Source organism: Anser anser, assembly GCF_964211835.1.
Source record: "Anser anser genome assembly, chromosome: 1".
NCBI lineage: Eukaryota > Metazoa > Chordata > Aves > Anseriformes > Anatidae > Anser > Anser anser.
The window spans coordinates 111,182,324-111,199,689 of record NC_139720.1 but is presented as its reverse complement, the minus strand read 5'-3'; the positions used below and the strand labels follow the sequence as shown (position 1 = coordinate 111,199,689).

General features: G+C 37.4%; 1 long non-coding RNA gene across 1 annotated transcript in view; it reads left to right on the top strand.

The window, feature by feature from the left end:
- LOC310898408 overlaps positions 1 to 17,366 on the top strand; it is a 54,382-nt gene that overhangs the window by 28,832 nt on the left and 8,184 nt on the right. The gene's annotated exons all lie outside the window — the stretch shown is intronic.

Below are 17,366 nucleotides of genomic sequence, written 5' to 3'. Positions count from 1 at the left end.
GATTCTTCAGTGGCAAGGAGCTGACATGAATGTTCATGCAAATCATGTTACAATTTTTTCTTCTAGAAGGCCATCCCAATCTAGAAGACAATGACCCAATGCTCACTGACGTGTATCTTTATTGTCAGGCATTTTCCATTCCAGTTTCTTGACCCTGAAGCTATTAGTTCTAACTTTCACTTAATATGTAAGCAATGTAAAAAGTACAAAGAAGCAGTAAAGATATTGTTTTCTTAAGGCACTCACAGATATCTGAAATATTTCTGTAGAGTCTGAGTGCTAGTTCAACACAATTTTGTCAGAGGCTACAATATGAAACTTACAAAAACAGGTTTTGATTTATTCTATTGTCATCATGGAAGTAAACTTTTTGCTTTGATTTCAGAAATTGAGTCTTCAAATTTGCTTTCTCCACTAAATGCACACACAGAATGCATACATTAAAAAGTGTACCCTAGCAGTGCTTTGTCATGTGCACAGGAGGCAATAAATTATACAAGATATGTATTAATGTGTTATTGTAAGGTTAATAAGGTCACCCAGAGAAGCTGTCTTACAAAATTTCCATGAAACATTGGTAAAATTTGTCTGCATTACAGAAAAGTGTAAAGACTCCAAGCACTGGCTGAGCTGAAGCAATTGGTAAATGATAGAAAATCTGCTGAGATAACAGAAAATCTACAAAACTTGACATACAAACCCAGACCAACTGAGAGGTGCATGTCTATATAGTTGTGTGCCTTGAAACTGGTGTGTGTGCATGTATGGGAGTGATTTAAATCACCTGTTAGCAGGATGTGATCCCTTCTCTTTTGCTGTCAAGCACACTTGAGGAGGTCCATCTCACTTCCCACTTTGTGTTTTGAAAAAGTGGTCTAATAAAAGGTATTGCCTCTAATTACAGACTTTGCTGAGTCTGAATCCTTAAACCAGCACTGCCACAGCTACTCTGCTGCTCCTCACCTAGGCCTCCACTGTAGTCAACAACCAGACAGAGAGAAAAACACATACAAATATTAATTCATCCTGTTGGAAGATAAATATCTGCTGTGGGAGATTCTTTCTTTCTCCTTTCTCCTGCTGTAAAGGAGCCTGTACTACTGTCTAACATCTGGAACTCTAACACTAGATAAGATGGACACATCCCATGGGACACCCACAGAGAGGGCTAAGCTAGTGTCAGTTCAGATGAACAGGATGATCTAGCATTCAGAACAGGCCAGAAAAGCTGGGATTTTAGGTTGTGTGCTGCAGCTCTCTGGGCAATCTCTGAAATAATGATAGACACTAACCTGTAACACATGCCAGACCTACCTGGTCTTCCTGCTTCTTCTTATCAACTGAAGTATAAAATCACAGAATCAATCACAGAATGGCTGAAGTTGGAAGGGAACTCCAGAGATCACCTACTCCAACCCCCCTGCTCAAGCAGTGTCACCTAGAGCATGTTACACAGGATTGTACCCTGACGGATTTTGAGTATCTCCAAAGAAGGAGACTCCACAACCTCTCTGGGCAGCCTGTTCCAGTGCTTTGTCACATGAACTGTAAAGAAGTTCTTCCTCATATGGTGATGAAATCTCCCGTGGTTCAATTTATACCCATTACCCCTTGTCTTATCACTGGCCTCCACTGAGAAGAGTTTGGCCCATCCACTTTACATTCATATATCACCTCAGGTATTCGTAGAGGTTTGTAAGATCCCCTCTCAATCTCCTCCTCTCTAGGCTAAACAAGCCCAGCTCGCTTAATCTTTCCTCATAAGACTGATGCTCCAATCTCTTAATCATCTTCATGGCTCTACACTGGACCCTCTCTAGAAGTTCTACGTCCCTCTTGTACTGGGAAGCCCAGAATTGCACCCAATATTCCAGGTGTGGCCTCACCAGAGCTGAGTAGAGGGGGAGGATCACCTCTCGATCTGCTGTCCACATTCCTCTTGATGCAAGCTAGGATCCCATTGACCTTCTTGGCCACAAGGGCATACTGCTGGCTCAGGGTTAACCTGCTGTCCACCACAACCCCCAGGTCCCTCTCCACAGAACTGCTCTCCAGCAGGTCAGCCCCCAACCTGTACTGGTGTCTGGGGTTGTTCCTCCCCATGTGCAGGACCCTGTACTTTCCCTTGTTGAACCTCATGAGGTTCCTCTCCACCCAACTCTCCAGCCTGTCTAGGTCCCTCTGAATGGCCACACAGGCCTCTGGTGTGTCAGCCACTCTGCCAAGCTTTTATCATCCAGAGACATGCTGAGGGTGCACTCTGTCCCTTCACCCAGGTCATTGATGAATAAGTTGAATAGCAATGGACCCAGAACTGAGCCCTGGGGGGCACCACTAGCCAGAGGCCTCCAACGAGGCGCAGCACTATTGAGCACAACCCTCCGAGCTTTGCCATCCAGCCAGTTCTCGATCCATCCTACCGTCCACTCATGGATCCCACACATCCAGAGCTTGCCCAGGAAGATGTTATGGGAGACAGTGTCGAAAGCCTTGCTGAAGTCAAGGTAGACAACATCCACTGCTCTCCCCTCATCCATCCATCCAGTCATCTAATTATAGAAGGCTGTCATGTTGGTTAAACGTGACTTGATGAATTCATGTTGAATGCTCCTGATCACCTCCTTTTCCTCCACATCCTTAGACGTGGTCTCAAGGATGAGCTGCTCCATCACCTTTCCAGGGATGGAGGTGAGGTTGATTGGCCTGCAGTTTCCTTCTTGCCCTTATTGAAGACTGGAGTATTCATGCTGTGCTGACAAAAATCATGACACGGAGACTATCTTGTCTTAACAGTAAAAAGGATTTAGAAAAATTGCAACCAGTAATTTTGTGACTTCTGGCCCAAATCACATGATAATAGTTCATCTGAAGATAGGCAAGAGCTATATGCAATAATGGGCTCTCTTGTTCTTGAAGATTCTGCATTTTTCTATACATTAAAAAAAAAAAGTAATTTTTTTTTTCTCACTCAAAATTGAGGAAATTAATTATTATTAATTATTACAGAAAAAGAATGCTCTTTCATTTTATATTTTCTATATTTCTCTACTGAGTGCTGCTTTTATTGGTGGTGAGGTATGTTTGGTGTATGAACCACTTATGCAATGGCACATATTTCCTCCTGCTTTGTCTGTGAATCCAGGGAAACTCTATGTGTCGAAAACATGCAGAGAATAAAATATATTTCATGCTTCACTGGGACTGCATTTTAATCCTAGAGATTAAAAGCTTCATTTTTCTATATGTCAAACTGTGGTCACTGGCAGTATTCCATTTGTTCCTTGTCAGAAAGCAATCAGTTAGGACTCATGAAAAATCAGTTAGGGCACAAAAGTGTACAGAAGACAAATATGCAAGGCAAGATGTCATACTGTGTGCTTATTTTCCTCACTTGTTTAAATATGTTTGAGATTGTACACCAACGGAGTGCCCTTTCTTTTTGTGTTCTGAAATATGTTTGTAAAGATGAATGTATTTTTAGGACAGTAGTAGAGATTAAATATACGACAGAGTTATTGTGTGTTTCCAGAACTCTGCAGGTAAATTCTGGGACTTTGACCCACCCCTGATGAAATAAATGGTCAGGTTAATGAAGCATAGTTAAACAGCCTGGAACAGGCTGAAGTAGTTAATACTTCATTGCACAGCATGTAGTCCCTGTTCATTTTTGTTTAGCTTTCTTTAGCTGTTACAGTTCACAAAAACATAGTAAATTAACCCTATTGATTAGAATAATGAGTTGTCATTCTGTTATTTGTTCAGTTGTTTGGTGTTAATATCATCCAAATTCTTATGATATTTTAGTGTTATTTCCACGTAGGTTTTTTTGTTTTTGTTTTTGTTTTTTTGCAAAGTGATACCAAATGTCTCCAGACCTCTAGTAAGAAAAAAGCATTTACTATAGATGGATGTAACTTCTTTTATAAATTGGTTATATAAGATATAGAAATACATAAAATATATATACAACAAGAAAAAATAAGGATGTCAGTGGAACAGCCAGCTCCTGCATGGAGGAACGTAGCACTGCTAATGTTGAAGTGGATGGGTTATTGAATTTGACAAGTCCTCAGTCAGGTTCCTCAGTCCTATGTAATGTGTGCACCTCTTCACAGTCTAGGTTGGTATCATCTGCAGTTTGCAGGCACATGCTAGATAATCCAAACAAAGCATATTCCCTCCTTCTCTCCATTCTCCTTGTCTTCTTCATTACAGGAAGAGCATCAAATGTTCCCCTTTCCCCTTTTACTATCCCATTTTACCCCTTTCTCCTCTTCTTTCCTGCTTCTGCCTTAGGGTTTATCTTTTCCTTCTGCCAGACCCCATCATCCACTCCTCTTCCTGTTCTGTAACACAATTGTTTATTTAATCTTTTGCACTATTTTCTACTTACTCAATTTTGTAATTATTTTTCATACTTATTGATCATAATTCACATGCAATAATTTCTTAGCTTTTATATTATCCTGTTGCACTTAATTTCACATATTGTTTATAGAAAAAAAACATTTTAACAGTTTATAATTTTCCACTTATTCATGTTTCTAAATTTTCTCTCTGCTATTGTACTTTAGAGAGTATACAAGCAAGGTGACTGTGCAAGGAAGTAGGAAGCAGGTCTACAGGAGAGAACTGCAGTTCTGAGAAAGGAACATAAATTGCCAGAAGTTTTACAATGTCTTTTCTTTTTCTTATTTACCAAATGGTATTCTGGCCAGGACATATTTGAAACACTACATTAAAGCAGTCAGAAAAGTTTGTTCTATTGTAAAAATATGAACTGCTTTGTGTTTTTTTTTTTTTTTGATACTGTCATAACAGGTTTAAACTGTATGCCCTGAGAGCTTCCAAATACTAGGCAGATGGGTAGTATATAATGCAATGTGTCTAATATGCAGTTCTTATCGTGCTCTCTCACACTGCCCGTTAGTATTTTTTTAAAGTAATTTCCTGAAGGAATGACACTCCGTGCAAGTGTTAAATTGTTAGCATTCTGACAGGTACAATCTCTTAAAAGTGGAGGAAGCCTGTGATTTCAATATGGTTTGCAAGCAGCAGTAGTGTGGATCTTACAGCAGGTCTGCGTGACTGGTATGCCAGTGCAAAGCCGTGCTGCTGTGCAAAGCTATGTGCAACCAGGACTCCTGGACAAGGAAGACAATGAATCAGCAGGCAAAGCTGAACCTGACAGTGACAAATGGCCCTGGGTCTCTGCTGCATAGCCAGCATAGCCAAGTCTTAGTCCAATGATGAAACTAGCGGTGTTCCCTCCAGAGGACCACATTCCCAGCAATTTATCCTTGGTTCTTTAAAGCCTATGGAGCGAGTCTTCTGGCTCTCAGACACACGCAGATATGAGTGTCTGGCCCAGGGGTAAGCAAGTTGATTGCTCTTGCTTAAAGGAATGTGTATTTATTGTAAATCCTCCAGCCAGCTGGGACTCCTTCTGGGGCCCTGTCTTGTAGGTGTTTCATTCTGTAAATCTTGCATTAGAATACAATTCAGAAATATCTGAGTCGGTAAATGTTTTACCAATAACTGTGAGAAGTAGGAGATACTGAGAGTAGTGTGACAAGGCACAGATCAGTGCCTTGAGATCAGGGTTCAGAGGAGGTAGGCATCATACAGACTGTTACTCCAATGAGGTAGTTATAATAGTGATACTCAACTGTCCCTGAAACAGTTTACAATGTTGAATACTTGCTAAGTATTTGCATGGAGGTGACTGGTGCAGTGCTCATTAACTTTAAACCATTACTCAGGATATACTTCTCTATACAGAAAGTGTTCACTGAAAACTTTTACTGCTAAATTTATCCCTGCTTTGGTTTAAATTAGTAGTGCTGGCATCTCTGCTTTTTGGAAGCAGTTCCTGTTTTAACTAAATCTTTTTGGCTTATCACAGGGAAATATTTGAGAAAATATTGTGATAACTGGAAATTTAATTGCTTTCATTTTGTACCTTTCTACAGATTTTTTTCCAGTGCCGGATGTAGTTGGCTATGATGGGGACTGTAGAATGAATGACAACTTTTTTTCCATAATGCTGGAAGAAATCAGATGTTCAAAGTTCATTAAAATCTTTTCCTATCTTAGAAGCACCACTGATATGCAATATGCAAGTAGCATTTTCTTCTTAGGCTTTAGAGAATTCTTTTTCTTTCTGTTTTGTCATCTCTGCATTGTTGAATCCGTCCTGCTATATTGCTACCATGTGTCCTTAGGGCAAAGCACTCAGATTAGAATAGTATGAATTGGGCTGAGAAGGATAAACTTTAAGGTGTTATCCAAGAGGACTTGCTCTCGTTCCTGCCTGTCATGGCTCAGCTGCAGAGAATTTACCTTGTTTTTTTGCTGCTGTTTAGGAAGACTCCTTTTTCTCAGCTGTTTTGCATTTAAATGAACCATCAGAGCTCAGATAGCAGCAATGACCATAGAGATGGGTTATCACCAAGTCGTCTTGAAAGGTTTGGCTATGGTCTATGTTTCTGATGTCAGGCACTGGACACATTGATCCCATAGTGGACATTTGGACAGGGGTCTTTTCTGTGTCCCTCTGCTTCCTACAGGGTTTTCAAGCATGGACACTGCAACCCACCTACCCACCATATCCTCAGTGTGCTAGATCATAGCAAAGCTTACTGATGAAAGGAAAATATGGTATTGACTAAGTTGACTAAGTTTTATATCAAGAATGGTGTAGCCAGCAGGACCAGGGAGGTGATTGTCCCCTTGTTCTCAGCTCTGATGAGGCCACACCTTGAGTACTGCATTCAGATTTGGGCCTCTCATAACAAGAAAGACATCAAGGCCCTGTAGTGTGTCCAGAGAAGGACTACAAAGATGGTGAAGGGCCTGGAACACAGTCCTGTGAGGAGCAGCTGAGAGAACTGGGGCTGTTTAGTCTGGAGAAGAGGAGGCTCAGGGGAGACTTCATTGCTCTCTACAGGAACCTTAAAGGAAGGTGTGGGAAGCTGGGGGTCAACCTCTTCTCTCAGATAACTAGTGATAGGACAAGAGGGAACGGCCTCAAGTCGCATCAGGGGAGGTTCAGGTTTGAAATTAGGAGAAATTTCTTCTCAGAAAGAGTGATTGGGCACTGGAACAGGTTGCCCAGGGAAGTGGTGGTGTCACTGTCCCTGGAGGTCTTTAAGGAAAGGTTGGATGTGCTATTTAGGGACATGGTTTATCAGGTAATATTGGTAGTTAGGGTATGGTTGGACCAGATGATCTTGGAGGTGTTTTCCAACCTTAGTGATTCTGTGATTCTATGATTTTATGACTATTTTTTGATTGGGGGCAAAGCACACAACTGTCACAACCATCAGCTGCCATCATATCATGTTGTTAATACAAAGGTTGCAGAGTGTCTGAGCAATGCTTAACTGTCCTTGAAAGATTTTTTAATGTTGAACCCGTACTAGGGGTTTGTGTGGAGGTGACTGGTGTAGTGTTCATTCAGTGAGTATGGTAAACAAGTCACCAGAAATGGGGAGTCTCCATCCCAACTTTTGAACATCTCCTTGCAGATGTGCTGTTCCCACAGAGAGCAGCAGGATAGGTACATGATAGAGAGTGGTGTACTTCCGTACCACAGCTTTCAGGTCAGTATGGACTGAAGAGAGCAGTGCTACTGCTGGCAGCCAAAGGGCAGGAAGAGATTTGGAAATGGGACTGAAGTAGTTTGTTCCACACATTATGCCCAGTTCTTTCCAGTCAGTTGGTTATCCATTAGCTTAGGAAGTACAAAAATCACCTGGAGGTATCCCAGTTTTTTTACTGCGCATTTAGAAGATGCATCTCCCTGTTGCTCCTGTGGCTCTCTCTCCTTCCATTTGTCATCTTTCTTATTACAGAGGAGCTTATTTGCTAGCCACTTCGCCAGCTCCAGGATTTATAGCAGCTGAAGAGAGTACTTTAGGCAGGGAGGAGTGACTGCACTGACCACAAACTCCCAGAACTCTCCAAGAAGTAAATGATAATGATGCAATATCAGTGCAATAAAGTGTAAATGCAATAAAAACGTTATACAGATATTAATACATAGAATCAAAATGCATAACATAAAAATAGATAATTAAATAAATAAATAAACTAAATAGCTACTGGGCATTTTACAATGTCTTAAATTTACTTCTTCAGACACCTGTATGGTCCAGTGGCATTTAGTCCATCATATTAATTGCATCATTCACCAGATAAAACAAACCTTTCAGGATCTCTTGTCCCATTCTTGGAAGTTTAACATCAGACTTCAAAAATGAGGGGTGGGAGAAAAGTGGAGAAGGGAAGCTGAAACCAGTCTGGATTAGCTTAATTGGTTTATAGTACCTTGATTTTATTTTATTTTATTTTATTTTATTTTATTTTATTTTATTTTATTTTATTTTATTTTATTTTATTTTATTTTATTTTATTTTATTTTATTTTATATTTTATTTTATTTTATTTTATTTATTTTATTTTATTTTATTTTATTTTATTTTTGTTTATTTATTTATTTTTCTCATTCCTATAATGGAAGAAAGAAAACTCTCCAGTTCTCTGAGGTTACAGCTCTTGATCTATGTCCTTTACTTCAGAAAACACTTATGTATGCTCCCAAGTCTTCTTTCCTTTCTTAATAAATGGGCCTTAAGCAGGTGTTTAAGCAGTTTATTTTTATACTGACGGTCTTATGAATTAACAGTTAATATTATGGGATAATATTAAGAATGTGCTGAAGGGGTTCTGCTGTTTGAGGCCAAGCAAGAGGAACATGTGAAGGAAACCAGGATGTTCAAAAATGCCTACTCCTGTTGGAAATAGCTTTGTCTTTGCAAAGGAGGGGGAGTGTGTGCAAAGTGGCTGGTACCTTTAGACAGCCTTACCTTTCAGTGTGTTGTGCTTACAGTTCAAAGCTGCTATAAATTATCCATGCTGTCCAGTTTTATTAAACGTGTAAAACCTGTGATCCTCTTTGTTCAGTTCTCTGTGCTGTGTATAGCTAACCATTTAGTCATCCTCCCATATATTTTGAGAATAAAAATTCCTACAGCTGGAGTGCGTAGTATTGGCCATGTTTTTTGTTCAACAAAGGCTAGAGGAACATAGAGTTCAAATGAATACATAACATTTTGTTAAACTTCTGGCAACTTTACATGGACAGACTTTTACAAATGACAAATTGTGCTTGTCAGCAAAGCAAACTTTGTGTTTCTTGTCATGTACAGTACGTGTATGTGTGTGTGTGCGTATAGGGTTCTTGGGGAGTATTAAAAACGTAGTTGTGAAATGAGTCTTGAACTGTTGTTAATGTTTAAGATGTGTCTGTTAGCATGCAAAACCAGACTTCCTGATCTGTCACTTGTTTTTGTGCACGGATAGAGGGGGAAGTCTGGCCACAGGGAGATCAGCCCAGCAGTGTGGTGTGAGGGTGGTGGGCACAGCCTGGGACCCCACCAGTTCTCTCCATGGGATGCTTCTTCTGGCGCTGCAAGCGGAACGGCTCTGGCCTCTGCAGCTGATGGCATGTCTGTCTGTGAGTTACCAGGGCTCAGATCTTCAGAATGCTGTCTGTGAAGAAGATAATAATCACAATGCTAAAAGTGGGCCCATCTGCTGTCAATGGGTGTGCCAAGCTCTTTGCAGCCTTATGTCCTCCAGAGGACAAATTGCTTTGTTAACTGTTTACAGACACCTTTAGCTACATCAATATGTTTTAAAGGAAGTTTTAAGTACTTTTAGTGCAGCTTTACAGCCTTTTTTTTTTCTTTTTCTTCTAAGTCTTTTTACGAGTCTTAGAAAACAAAAACAACAACAACAAAAGGTTTTGGCTTCATTTATTTTGCACTTTGTTGGTTGATATTCTGCTTTCTCTTGTTTTTGTTTGTTGTAGTTGACAGAGAGGGAACTAGTATTCCAGTTAAGGAATACACTTCATCAGTGAAATAATGCTGAAACTAGAGAAATGCAGTCAACATTTTATAAACAAGCATTTCCTAATCATCATTTTTTCCCTCTAATTTCATAATGATGAAGCATGGGGTTAAACAAAGTATTAAAATGAGAATTATGATCCTCGTGTCCTTTAACAGTAAAAGCCTAATTGGTGATCCCAAACTCCTTGAATTTAAAATGCTATTATGATCTGATTGTTTCTTGCAACACTCAACAGTTAAATTTTATACTTAAACACCATATCTTCTTTCACTAGCACATAATCTACCAGTCATATGTTTTATGATGATGTGAGCATGTATCTTACCAGCAAATGCTCTGGCCAACAATAGCATCATTTTTTCATTAGTAGGAGGAAAAATATTTTAAAAATAGCTTTAGATAAACACAACCAGCAGTAAAAGTTTGATTGTTAATGCAGAAGAAATATGCAAAGCAGAAAAATGGATTTTCTGAGTATGTCTTTTGTCAATACTAAACCATAAACTACCACTAATTTATCTATATTGTTAAATGGTGATTAAAAAAAAAAAAAAAAGGATTATAGAAAAAAATTACGTAATTTTGTCAGGCAAGATATTGACTTTTTGGAATTTCTGTGAGTAGAAAAGAAAGGTATGTTACTATCTTACACGAGGTTTACACAATAAGACTGGAGCTAAACTGAATTTTAATATGCAGCCCCGCTGTTGAAACAAAACCAATTATTCTTCTATCATCATTTTTTAAGATTAACATAAAGTGATTGATTTTTGGTCTGTACTTTCATATCTATATTTAATTATGAAAAATATATGATGCACATAACCATTGACTATATACCTATGAATTCTGTTAACTGTATAGCTTCACTCTTTGGGAGCTGGTAGTTGACTGAGGCAATATAATCTGTTGAACTGGCCCAGTTCAGCAATACAGAATTGCTATCTCTGCTGTCATAATGGAGGAAAAAATATTGTCCTACTATAACAGCTGTGAAAATAGCTTGTTTCAAATGGAAGTCCTAGGGACTGATAGATGAGGAAGCACAGACTAATTCTGTGATTAAAATAATTACAGGACACTAACAGAGACTATCCTTATTCCTTCTGACTGATAATGTTATTCAAATATTGACAACTTATGCAGTTGGGAATGCAATAAATTATTTTGTTTTGTTAGAATCCTGTCTCAAAGGAGAATAGTTTTAGAGAATTGAATCACCTTTAAAATTTGTTACTCATTCATTTAATTATTGTTATCATTAGGAAAAAAAAAAAAGTTGTAGTGACAGTCCCTATAAAGAGATACTCAGGTTGTAAAGTAAAATTGTAAAGCTTGATTTGGGGCCTCTAGATTTTCTAAAGATGTAGATAATAAGTTTTTGTAGGAATTTTGATGCCGATTATGACTTGTTGGTAATTATTATTGTTATTGATGCACTCCCTTAAATATTTTTGCCTTTAAGCTCCATTGGATATTTGTTAGTGCTCTAAATCAATACTTTTATTGATGAAACATGATATTGAGATACTGAGAGTTTCAGGTTTTGATCCTGTTATACTCTTTTTTTTTAATTTGATGTCAAAAATGTAATCATCTGTTGTCAGTGTGCTGATGGCATTCTAGAGAAAAAGGAAAAACTTGGTATCCTAGTACATATTTAGCCAGAAAACACATTCACTGAAAGGACTTCACCTACTGTCCATAGAAGCTGTCAATATGTCTAATACTGAGGGTTTCTGTGCCACCCTCTGAAGGAACAGACTGTGATTTGCCATGAATAATGTCATAATCAACAAAGACTAAAACCCTGAATGCAGGTTTCCCGTTTACTGGGGTCTCGTGATGGTGGTCTAGATAGTTAGTGGAAAGAAGGTCACACATTATTGCTGAAGTGAGCAAAGTAAATGTGACACTCATGTGTGAAGCGTGGTAGGAATTTCACAATGAGTCTGTAAGAACGCTGAAATGGCAGAACACTCTGTAAATATGACCCTCTGGTACAAACACATACCAAATTTCAGGACTTCTTTGCTGTTTTGGAATCATAGTTGTTTACAGCTAGAAAGTACCTCTTGATTTCTTTCAGCACGAAGCAAAATTCAATTTTAAAAGTAATGTGATTCAGTAGGTTTTCTGTGAACTCTTTAAGATTCGTGTACTTTTTCATTTTCCCCTTATTTCTTTCCAGTCACTGTCACCAGATGTTTGTGCAACAAACTATGTTTTCAACTCTGAGTGATTAAAATTGGGATTTAAATCTGAATGAGAAAGTCTGAATGCCTTGTATTGTCCATCAGTCAAATATAAAAATGCAACTATTTATGCATTGAAAGTAAGAAAACTTTGATTACTTCCAAAGTGGATCACATGAAATATTTGTGTTGTTTTCAATGCCTTTCTGTCTTTAAGGCATTAGAAAAATGCATGATCTATGATCATATGTGCCTGTCTTCCATGTCATTTTAGCAACTTCCAATCTCCTTCAAGACCTACTATCAAACTAAGAAAAACTGAAATATTTTGGCATAAGATGTATTATAAATAAGAACACCTCAAACTAGTGTTTTTGCAATTTCTTTTTGTGGTATATGAAACAGTTGTATGAAATATTACTCATGTGTCTTGATGTATGAATATTCTACAAGCATATGTTATTATATGTCAAAAAAATGGTACCACTCTATAAGCAATTTATCATAATTAAATACACTATCTGTACACAGCATCTGAGAAAAACACACTTAAAATACTTTGAACTGATGAAGAAAGACATCTGGAATCTCTCAGGACTGCATTGTATTATACATTATTTCCATTTTACTTTTCTGATGAATGATTCCTAGATATATTAAGCTGTGGAGAGTGATTTTGCTTCAAATTTAGCTCTCTTCGACAGAAAAAAAAAAAAAAAGGAAAAAAAAAAGAAAAAAAAAAGAGCCTGCACACTTTCAGCAATTATTTATATTGATATTATTTCAAATACAGTACAGAAGTCAATAACATTAAGGAACGGTCAGGTGGTTGCAAGCTAATGAAGTGTGATAATTTCTGACTTAGTACTTCTCAGGTAGTATATGGTCATTGGCTATATGCTTGCTCTTTGCCTGTTCCATGTGGAAGATGATATATGTGTACATGTGTACACGGTTACTTAGCATGCTTTGGACTTTTGAAACTGCGATTCCAGTCGCATAGCAAGAGATAATGGCCTAGACGGGCTTGATCTGAATATCAGTGTAGGTTCTGCTTCCTGCATGTGTCCTTCCATCAGCTGAAAATTCATGCCCTCCACCAGAATACTTAAGCCTTGCATTTGTTTAAAATTTGGCCTTGTGTTCAGAAGTGTTTATACAGAAATAAAACATAGAAGATGACATGATTCCTATCCCAAAGAGCTCCCTAAAATCAAAAGAAAAACTGTATAAAATGAAACCAGTGTTTTTTTCTGGCTCAAACTTTTACATAGACCTGTTATAGAATCATTAGACTGTTCTTTATCAGTATGTCATCTAAGATGAGAAAAACTCTTTAGATTAAAATAATTTTCAGATATATACGTATGTATATGCATACATTATCTTGTATATGTATGTGTGTGTCTACATAAGAATATAAAAATCGCGTATATCTATCTCTATATGTTTATACAGAGAGACATCAAATTATGGACACATGCACACACATGCATGCACTGTGCAATTCAGTAGCTCAGGTTTTACTAAGATAGCAAATTTACCAATGCAGCTGTTAATGCTTTAGGGTCTTCTCACTTCACCCTTAAAATCATTAGGCCATATACTCATGGGAATTCCTTGAGCTACTACTAGTAATCCAGCTGTATTGTCATCACACAACTGGGAGTTCCCAAAATCTTTTAAATTCTTCAACTGAAATAAGTGTAAGTCTTTTCATTTGCTCTTTGAATTTCTGGGTACTAAGGGAGTGGAGCTGTTTACACATACCATATTACCTAAGCTGCTTTAGGGTAAAAGCTCGGAAAATAATTATGAAGTTAGGTTAAAGTTAGATGGGTGTTTAAATATGTCTAAGTGGAACTTAGAAAATCGAGAATGATGTCCTCCATATCCTAATTTCTCCATTATTTGTCTGGCGTTAGGATGGAAAGTCACATTACAATATTTGGGAGTTGTAATTAAAGTATATCATTCTGTAATTTTTACACTGGATTTGGGCATTACCTTTGAACCTGGTCTACTCTGATGCACTTTGATTTGAGGACAATGATTGTGCATCATTTTGAAATGCAAAGAGGCAGTATATTTCCTCTTGATGGGTTCACATGGTTGTGCTCATAACCTTGCACTTTCTACTAGAAACATATAGAGAGTGAGCCACTTCTCTCCACCAACTTGTTCTATTTCTGTTCTTATCACCCCAACCACATGAGAATTAGAACATTCACCTTAGACCAGATAAAGGAAATACATGATTTTTTTGATAAAAAATATTGAGCTACCACTTCTCTGAAATCAGACTTATCTTTATCTTTTTCTTATCTAAATGCAAACAGGAGAATGAGAAGAGAATCAGGAGAACCAAAAGAACTACTGGGAAAATGTGTTTTCCTGAGGTTTCTAGCCCAAGGTCAAGACATTTGGAACCACTGGATAAGATACTTATAAACATCTGAACTCCCAGGAATGTCCTGAAACAACAATTCCATTTGTGAGGCATTTAGAAGTTTCACAGTTTTTTTTTTTTCCACTCTAAAATGGAAAGAAAAGGAAGTCTTTCAACATTTCAGTAGTAAGGAGCTAGAGGGAAGCCATAGTCAGTGGAGAGAGAAAAGCTTCTTTAAAAGGAGAGTTGATTCAGGAGTGTATCTTCAAGTACTTTGAAAAATATCGCTCTGTCCATTGATAGTAGAAAGAGATTAGAGACAAAATATTTTCTAAGCATTTTAGCCTAAAATGAAAACAAAATGAAAATTCTCATAACTGAATTGTTTTTTTTTAACACATAGAGGATATAATTTATATAGAGGTTTCATAGGTTTTAAAGGCACTGCCCTGATACATACATGCAAGTAGAAAAGAAACATAATTGTGAGCATGCTGAGCATCAAATTTGAGAGGAAGAAATGAATTTCTCTGTTAAAACTCCTAGAAATGGGCATGGTTTACAGATCTTTCTGTTTTGATGAAATGCCTCTTTTGCTGGGGAAGACTGAGAATGTTTCAGAAAGTCCCAGAGCCTTATTCATAGTATACATTTTCTCATCATTTGAACTGCTTCCTTCAACTAATTGCTTTTTTTTTCTTTTTTTTTTTTTTTTGAGAGAGAGAGGGATAGAGGGAAAAATAGACCCAAATGCTTTATAAATAAAAGTCAAGCAAACAGCCTAATGTATGCTGTTTATAATAACTTATACAGCTAATGGTTGAATATGTAACCAGAACTCTTTGTACTGTTTTGATTTTGTGTGGGGTTTTCTGAAATAGTGTCAGTAAGCACCATCCTGTATGGGGAGATGAGAGATGTTCCCTTGCCTATAGAATTTACAAAGCTCAAGAAAAAAATTAAATGTAAGTTTATGGTCTTCTAATCCTTGCATAGATTACCTAAAAATTGAATTGACTTCAAAAACTATTAAGCATTCGAAAGCTGAAACTCAGTAGTTACTTACCTGGAAGCACAAAGTTCAGAAGTTCACAACAACCTGAAGATTCACAGTGTTAAAATCTTGTCCCAAGAATAATTATGAAAAGCAGTATAAGAAAAAAGATGAATTGTAGGAAATATTTGTTCACTAAAGAATACTAAATCCAGATTTCTTTCTTCTAGACATTGTTATGTAATTTCATTGCTACTTCTTATTTATGCATGATTTCCAGAGAGGAACATCCTATAAACCATAAAAGACATTCACAAAATTAATTAAAACAAAACATTAGGTGAAATATCTCTTACAGATACCACATGTATGAATGCTATTGAATTCATATGCAGAGACATAGAGCATATGTGGATGTTATTTCAAATTTTTCATGCCAATTCACTGCTACTTGTAAATTCCAGTGAGTAAATGATGAGCTGAAGAATGAATTCACTTAAGAGCCTCTGTATTGATAAGCAAAGTTAACATAAAGTGGGAAACATATAAAACAGCAGGAAGACTTTAAGTAACTGATGGGAAAATAACTTGTTTACATTTCTTGTCACTGCAGCCCCACCATGTCCTTACATGCTTACTTCTGTGTTGTTTAAATAAAACAAAACAAAAAAAAAATTGCAAATGTACTTATAAAACTTTAACTGAATTGTTTTTTCCACAAGAACAATAATGTGGACAGTTTATCAGACAATGAATCCAAAGATGTACTGTGAAACATGTTTCAAGCTGGAAAAAAGATACAAATGGCAAAATAATAAAAACTAAAAAGAAAATACTTTTTTCTTTAAATGATTTCTCTCTTGAAATGGAAGAAAATAACATTACAATGAAAATCATGTGTCAATATCCCATCCAACTGTAATCATAATCAAGTAAACACAGTAAAAAGCTAATTATTTGCCGCAAATGTGATTTGCAAGTAGTTATGGGTGCTGACCAGAATATATATTAGAAAAAACAAAACAAGACCAAAAAAAATTTGCAATCAAATTCTACTTACAAGATATTCAGCTATAATGTTAATAAAAAGTATTTGCTCTAACAAGTGAATGCATTTTACTTAGTCATTTAGTGGACATCAGTGGAGTTGGTAGTTTTATAAGCAAGGAACAAATTTCTGCAGCTAATGTGGAGCAGTAACACACTCATGTTCTTTGGTATTTTACCACCTAGAGGACTGTGTTCAGCTCTGGGGCTCCCATCACAAGAAGGACATGGACCTATTTGAATGATTCCAGAGGAGGGCCATGAAGATGACCGGTGGGCTGGAGCACCTCTCCTGTGAAGACAGGCTGAGAGAGTTGGGGCTGTTCAGTCTAGAGGAGAGAAGGCTACAGGGAGACCTTATAGAGGCCTTCTAGTACCTAAAGGTACAAGAAAGATAGGACTCTTTGTCAGGGAGTGTAGTGATAGGACAAGGAGTAAAAGGTTTAAACTAGTGAAGGACTAGGACTTTAAACTAAAAGAGGGTAGATTTTGATTAGATATAAAGAAGAAATTCTTTACTATGAGGAGTGGAGAGGCACTTGTACAGGCTGCCTGGAGAAACTGCTGATGTCCCATCTCTGGAAGTGTTCAAGGCCAGGTTGGATGGGGTTTTAAGCAAACGGATCTATTTGGAGGTGTCTCTGCCCATGGCAGGGAGGTTAGAACCGGATAGTTTTTAAGGTCCTTTCCAATCCGAACGATTCTGTGATTCTGTGCTTTTAAGGGCATGACTTAACGCAATACATGCACAAGAGAGGAATCCATGTTTCTTAATCTAAACTGATGGTTTGGTAAATTACATCTGCAAGTAATTTTAATC